The sequence below is a fragment of the Chenopodium quinoa genome, unplaced genomic scaffold (genome assembly GCF_001683475.1).
Source record: "Chenopodium quinoa cultivar QQ74 unplaced genomic scaffold, ASM168347v1, whole genome shotgun sequence".
Taxonomy (NCBI): domain Eukaryota; kingdom Viridiplantae; phylum Streptophyta; class Magnoliopsida; order Caryophyllales; family Amaranthaceae; genus Chenopodium; species Chenopodium quinoa.
In genome coordinates this window covers 422,837-430,064 of record NW_018744069.1, presented here as the reverse complement: position 1 = coordinate 430,064, position 7,228 = coordinate 422,837, and the positions used below count along the sequence as shown (strand labels likewise).

The 7,228-nt window shown below is 42.0% G+C and overlaps 1 long non-coding RNA gene across 1 annotated transcript; it reads right to left on the bottom strand.

The window, feature by feature from the left end:
• Window positions 1–1,114: 1,114 nt before the first annotated feature.
• Window positions 1,115–4,162, bottom strand: LOC110691175. The gene is made up of 3 exons (XR_002505236.1): window positions 3,870–4,162; window positions 3,468–3,540; window positions 1,115–2,185 (listed from the first exon to the last, which is right to left on the bottom strand). It is a non-coding gene; the product is annotated as an uncharacterized LOC110691175 (long non-coding RNA).
• Between the last annotated feature and the right edge of the window lie 3,066 nt (window positions 4,163–7,228).

Here is a 7,228-nt window from a genome sequence, read left to right as displayed (position 1 = left end):
TCAAGAATAACTGTTGAACATAGTCAAAATTACAAATTCTGTTGAGTTACCTTTCTAGTTGCCCAGAACTCATCCTCTGTCAAAATTTTACCAATTACCAACTGTTTATGAAGTTTCATAAGCTCACTGCAAAAAATAACTGATCGGGGTTGAAGTAGGTCGTTGGGACTACTAACCCTAACCAAATTAGAAATTTATAATACCTAAACTTACACTAAACTAGTTAGTGGCAAGTAAAGGGTCGAACCCAAAAGGACTAAGTGTATCAATTTGTGCTAACTAGACTAGTAGGAAAGCTTGTGAGATAAAGAGATGTTCAACTAAACACAACTAAGAACAAATAACTAAAACTAGGGAAAGTGAAATCCAATTACATCAATACATTCAATAACATCATACAATTAGATGAAAATGACCTTGATTAGGAATAATCAACACATTTAACTCACTCTCGCACATTTAAGCATGTTAATTATCCTACTAAACTATTCACTCTCGTGAAACTAGCCTAACAAAGGTATGGAAGAAATTATGGCTCTCAACCGACTCACTCTCGCACAATCGATTGAAAGCACAATTAAGAACATAGAATCAATTAGCTAGAAAGATTCTAATCCATAAAAGCATCATCCATACACAATAATCAAGAAATAATTACATACTAATCACAATCAATCATTCAATTTATTAACATAACCTTCATCCATTTCCCTAGAACAAAATCTTAGCTAACATAATGAAGAAAGACATGAAAAACAAGGTAAAATAAGAATAAAAACAAGATTAAACAAACAAACTAATTAATCTACTCAAATCAATAAACAAAAAGCAAATTCTAAGAATTAAGCAAGAAATAAAGATGAGAGAAAGTTAGAAAATGCTCATTGAATAGATGAGAAGAAGTTCCACAAAGTTGTTTCTTCAACCTCTCAAAAACTCCATGGAAATCCAAGCTTTATCTCTCTACACTACTCCTAACCCTAAGAGAGAGAAAATCAAGGCTAAACTAAAACTAAACTATCTAAATTAAAAATGTTGATTCAAGGTTTTTTTTTTTTTGAAAATAACCCCAAAGGGGGTATTTATATACAAGCTAAGAAAATAAAAGAAAAGAGAAATAAAAATAGAAAATAAAATAAAATAAACAAAAGAAAAAGGAAATAGAAATGAAATTAAAAGAAAAGAAAATAAAACCCCAAAAGCCCCCAAATCCCATCAGACCCACAATCTTCCTCCTATTCGATTTTTTTGGCTGCTTCAATCTTGGGATGTAATCCCCTGCTTCACGCCACACCAAACTCCATCATCAATCATCACGCAACCATCATCATCGTTCATCAGCATCATCGTCATCTAGCATCCAAAATCGTGGCCGTCCAATTCTCATTAAAAATCACGTGAAAAGCTCGTGATTGACCCACAATTGTGCGCCCGCACAGAAGACGCGCAAAGCTTCTGCCTCAAAAATGATTTTGGACTCCATTTTGTGCGCTTTCTGACAGGGCTGCGCGGCCGCAAAGGTCTGGGTAGCTTGGGGAATGCAATTGTTGCGGATTCGGGTTCGATTGATGCGGTTTTTCTGGTTAGGTGCTGCAATTGTTGCGGGTTGCTGCTGGTGTTGGGTGGTGTCGGTGTGATTGTGGTGGTGCGATGTGGATTAAGCAGCAGCGGTGATTGGAGAAGGTTAATTGGTGTGGGTTTTGGTGGTTTGCGTGAAGGCTGCAATGGTGGAGGTATGTGGTTGATGGTGTAGATAGATGGTGGTTTCGGTGGCTATTGGAGGTGGTGTGAGTTGGTGTTGGTGAGTTTGGGGGCTGCTAATTGCGGCTGTTGCGGTTTTGGTGGTGTGGTAGATGCGTGGGTTGATTGTGGCAGGTTATGATGGTGGTTCTGTTCGCTGCTGTTGCTGTATGGTGAAAGGGGCAGCAGTGGTGGAGCTAGTAGCAGGGGGATTGCGTTTGTTGTTGCAGTTGCTGTTGGCGTTGGGGTTGTTAAGGTGAGATGCGTGGCTGATGGAAGCAGGGGAGATGTGTGGTTTGAGCCTTGAGTGGTGTGTGTGTGGTGGAGGTTAAGAAAATGGGTGGTGATGGTTAAGGTGATAGCAAGAGGGCAGCAGTGGTGCTTGTGCATTGTGCCTCGAACCTTGGACCTCCGAACGCGAATATGACTTTGAAACCCGGAACACCTACAACCAAAAACACGAGGGTATTACCACTAAATAAAATAAATAAAAGATAAAATAAAATAAAATAAAAATAAAATAAGATAAATAAAATAAAATAAGATAAGACAAATAAAGTAAAATAAAAAGCTAAAACTAAATAAACACTAAAATAAAATGAAATAAAACAAACTAAAAACTAAAAGAAAATAAATAAAATGAGAGAAGCGGCACATTATTAACTAAAACTACAAAAATAAACTAAAAACTAATAAAAATGCAAAAATACTCAAAATAAAGGTAAAAGGCGAGAATAAGCGAATAATAGAAATAAAGGATAAATAGGGTTAAATTATTGGAAAATAAGCCGGAAAACGACTCAATAAACACCCTAAAAGTGACATAAAAGTCACTTATCAATAACCTGTATCCATATTCAACAAACATTGTGGGAACAAAACATAAGAAAATGAGGTTCTGCTGCTCTCGTCATGGTAATTTCCTGAACCAACGGGCCTTCATAGCTCTGATCAGTACAAATGGAAATCCTTCCACATTTAAACATTGTTGGTCAGGGTTACTTGTCTTCTTGCAAAAGTTTTATTCCTCGCTCCATTTCTTCTGAACTTAATTACGCAGGTCCTTCAGAATCATTTTTGGGAACATCTGGGTGATTCTCAAGGGCCTTGGCTGTTCACAAGGTGTCATGCTAAATATCATCAAGACCAAAAACATTAACCATACCCCTACATTTAAAAGAAAGGGATAGGAATTTCATGTCACAAAGTGAAAAATTACAAGCAACATCATTAATATTTAAGTCTTGGGAACTTGATTTCATTATAATGTTGCACTAGTAGATTATGCTCTAGTAAGTTCTGGCAGAAAAATAAACCCCACAATTATATAGACTTCAAATGGCTGTAATTGGTTGTAATTGTGGGGTTTAGTATGAGAATATTAGTATAGCTCAAATAGGGGGAAAAGACAACATAACCTAATTTTTCACTTGTGCTGCTTTGCAGATAGATATGTGCACACCAATTAGCGACTATTATCTAGATTCCAGATAATAACATAGAAGAAATTCATATATTTGAAAATACCGATCTTGCATCACATCTGATTTATAAGTTAGAAAGTCCCTCTTTGCAATGTTGCACCAATCATACATGACATAGTTGAATTCACAAAGCAATAACAAACCTAAGTGGTGCTTTAGACCAATTTTCAGCAAAATTCCTCAAAAGATAATGTCAGACACCGAAAAATATATACTCAATGTCAAAGTTCAGTTTTAACTTACTCACAAAATCCCGACACATATCGCTATCGCTGAAGTTCTCAAATTCAAATATATACCCTTCTGATCCTTCACCCTAGAAACAATGATAACAACATAATCAAATAAACAACTTCAGATACCAAGAGTAAATCAAACGATAAAGTTTCTGAGTTACATAGAACAACAGAGCCATTTTTATGCTGATAGAAAGAAGGCATGACTACTAGTTTATGTTAATTGTATTAGCTGATTATTAAGTAGTAATAACTGAATTTTCAAACTCAGATTAAGGAGGTATTAGCCGATATTAGTAGCGTTTCAATTATTAAATCACAAAATTTGCAGCTAAACCCTAATTCAATTGCTTAACAAAAATTAGCAATAATACCAAGAAACTAATGATATGAACAAGAATAAGCTTACAAAAGCACATGAAGATAACGTATAGAATATCTATTCGCAACAAACCACAACAACACGTCAATAATACCAAGATCTCTTCGCAACGAACCACAACAACACGTCAATAACCCCTTGGATCTATAAAACAAATCAAAACCCCTAATTTAACCATTTTTTCTCTAAGATTGATGGAGGAGAAGAGGACTGAGTTCAAAATGAGAGTGACGGGGAGGAGAGGAGAGGAGAGGAGAGATAGAGGGAGTGAATGACGTCTAATGGTGAAAGCCGTGAAACCCTAATAAAAAGCCTAATGGGCTCCTCTATAAGTTGGGCCAAGTTTGGGCATTTGTATCGGGCACATTACGCCTGTTACATGTAATATATTATTTGTAACGGGCAAAATAGTGTCCGTTACTATAGACACCTAAAAATGTCTCCCCAAAACTGTTTCGGGGTTTTCTGATGTCCTGTGGGAGAGTTACAATTCCGAGACTGGAACCGGACGTCTGTACCTGCAAAATAACGGAGACTCCTGAGAGCTCCGCCTCCAACGGTCAAGTTAGTACCTGATTAAGGAGTAATTAATACAGAAATTAAAGTAATGAGATCTCTCTAGGTGAGAGTGCTTAGGGTTGGTAATCTGCGTGGTTAGCGAGATTAGCCGGTTGTTAATAACTCTGTTCTTCTCTGCTTGATTTCTTGATTATCTGATTACTTGACTAATGAGGATTAATCGAGTATTTATAGCCTTGAGAAGCGTGCAACTCTCTAGGTTTAAGGTAAACCTAGGGCTGATCGGGCCTCTAGACTGAATTGGGCCTTGATGGCCGGTTTTCCCATTTGGCATGGGTGGACACGTGGCGTGTCTAAATTGGTCCGTAGAGGACGTATCTGTGATTGACACGTGGCAGGCTCCTGTTGGCCTTCGTGAAGGACACGTGGCGGAACCTGGTTGGTCCACTTGTCAAACGGTGATTGGTGGATAAAAATCCCCTAATCATTTGCCCCTCACAGGTGGCACGTGACTGGTCACGTGTCGCCTGTGACAGGTGTCGCACGGTGACAGGCGACGGCCTGCTACAGGTGTCACCTTTCAAACGGCCGAGAGATTTTCCCGCCCAAATTTTGAATTTGGAGGCGACCCTTCGCCTTCTCACTTTGCCTATAAAAGGAAGTGCTGACTTCAGTCATTTTCACATTTGAGAACTTTGCGAGAACATTCGGACCCCTGAACTTGCTCTGACATTTCGGACCTTTTCTGCCTACCGCCTGTTCTGACAAGCCGACTGACCCGAACTTCCAGGACTTCATCAACCGTCACTCGTTCAGGTAACTCAGTTCTCTAACTCTTAATTTTATTTTTATTTTTTGAAATGGCACCATGGAAGCACACGACACGACCTAAGTTAGTGATCAGCCGGTCACCGGGGACGGCTGAATCTAGGACTAGGAGTGCCGCCTGCCCTTTTCTGGACCCATCTTTGTCCTTTATACAAAGTCCGACTGTATCTGTGTCTATGCAGAACGTGATGGCCAGAACGAAAAAGACTGCTATGATATCAAACTCAGACGGCTCTTCCCAAAGGGTGCTCCTTAGTGAAACATCTGACCAGGCGCCAGATGTAGAACGAGGCGACTGTCAAGCCGACAGTTCTGAGAGAGGGGCCAAGGTGTTCCCTTCCCATCTTACTGTTGACATGTCTAATTTTCCTCCTGCTCCTTCTAAGGGAGAGGAGGCGGGCCCCTCTAGGAGAGGGGAGGAGTCGTCCTCCTCGGACTCGTCAGAGGACGAGTCTAAATCCAGCTCTTCTGGCCACAGTTCTCCAGGCTCAGAAGAGAAACATAGTCGTCTACAAGAGGCGAGACTTTCTCATGCAGTTGAGAAGGGGGACAATTGGGCGGAGCCATCCGCCTCTTACAGAGAGGAAAACGCCCCCTACTACTGCAGGGTACCCCGGGGCCGGATTGCAACCATGCAAGACAACGTGGCGAGCTTTATTGCTAACCACAAAATGGGCCCGGAATTTTTACTGTTCGTGCCGGATCCAGAAGACACTGTCGTCTGGCCGGCTGGTACCAGCTATGGTGACGGCTGCTTTGGCTGCTATGTGGCGGCCATCAAAGCTGGACTGCGCTTCCCATTACATCCGGCTGTTCAGCGGATTTTAGATGGGTATGATCTGGGGTTATGGCAGTTAGCCCCCAACTCTTGGGTAAACGTACTCGGCTATGTGGCCGGGTGCGAAATGTACGGGGTGGAGCCAAGCTTTGAGGCTTTCGCCCACATGAACTATCTCAGCCGGACCCCTAAGTCGAGAGGGACCGGCTGGTACCAATTAACGAGCCATAGGGGTTACCTCATGACGAGAGGTAAGGCGAACAAATGGAAGGATTGGCGGAACACCTTCCTTATCATTGAGAGTTCAGACACGGAACTGAACAAACGTTTTAACAAGTGGAATAGGGATCCGCCTCTCCTCGCAGGCGGCCGCAGCATGCCGCCTGTTCCCCCAAAGGCTAAAAAAGAGATCCTAGACAAAGGACTCTTCAAAGTAGAGACTAGGGTGAACTCTACTTCAGGGGTACGAGAGCAAGTACCCCTAAACTGCGTCCCGAGCTTCAAGTGGCTCTATGACGAGTACTTCTTGGCCGCCTGTGGCCTCGGCAGTCGGTGCTCTAGAGGTAGCCGGCCTGACAAATACTCTGTTTTTTCACGCCTTGTTTACTTGGGATTTTTACTAACTTTGTTGTTTATTTCTTGCAGCTGACGCCATGAGTAAAATATCAGCATCTAAGACTGCGGCGGCCATGCTGCGGGCCTCGCTCATGAAGCAGTCGTATGCCGACTCCCCCAACAAAGAGGCACCCTTGGTAAACTTCGAAAACTCTTCCTCTTTTAGTTGTCTTATGCATATACTAACTCTTTTTGTTTTCAGTCTGGCACTCCAAGGGCTTCCTCCTCGCAACAGCCGGACCCCAAGGCCCGGAGGACGACTGTTGCAAGCTCTCCTGGGTCTTCCAGGAAAACAGTGGCGGCTGAGAAGCAGCCGGCCACTTCTTCAAAAACCCAGGCGGGGCCGCCTAGATGTATGAATACACACTTGTAAAAAACTCACCCTTGCTTCCTCCTTGCCTAGGTCTAACTTGTTTTTTCCTTTCACTTAATGCAGCCGGCCCCCAAGGGCTTGACTTGGTTGAGGTAGCCAAGTCAATGGTTAAAGTAGTTCCTCCATCTGACAGGGAGGCGGTCAGGGGTGCCGGCACCCTTGACCTTGATGGGATTTCAGGGGTCCTTGCTGAGGTACACTTAGCATATTTTTGAGCTTTTGAGTTCCAGGACGCTTGTTAACTTTTCTGTTTGGAAACTGACGCCTGTTTTT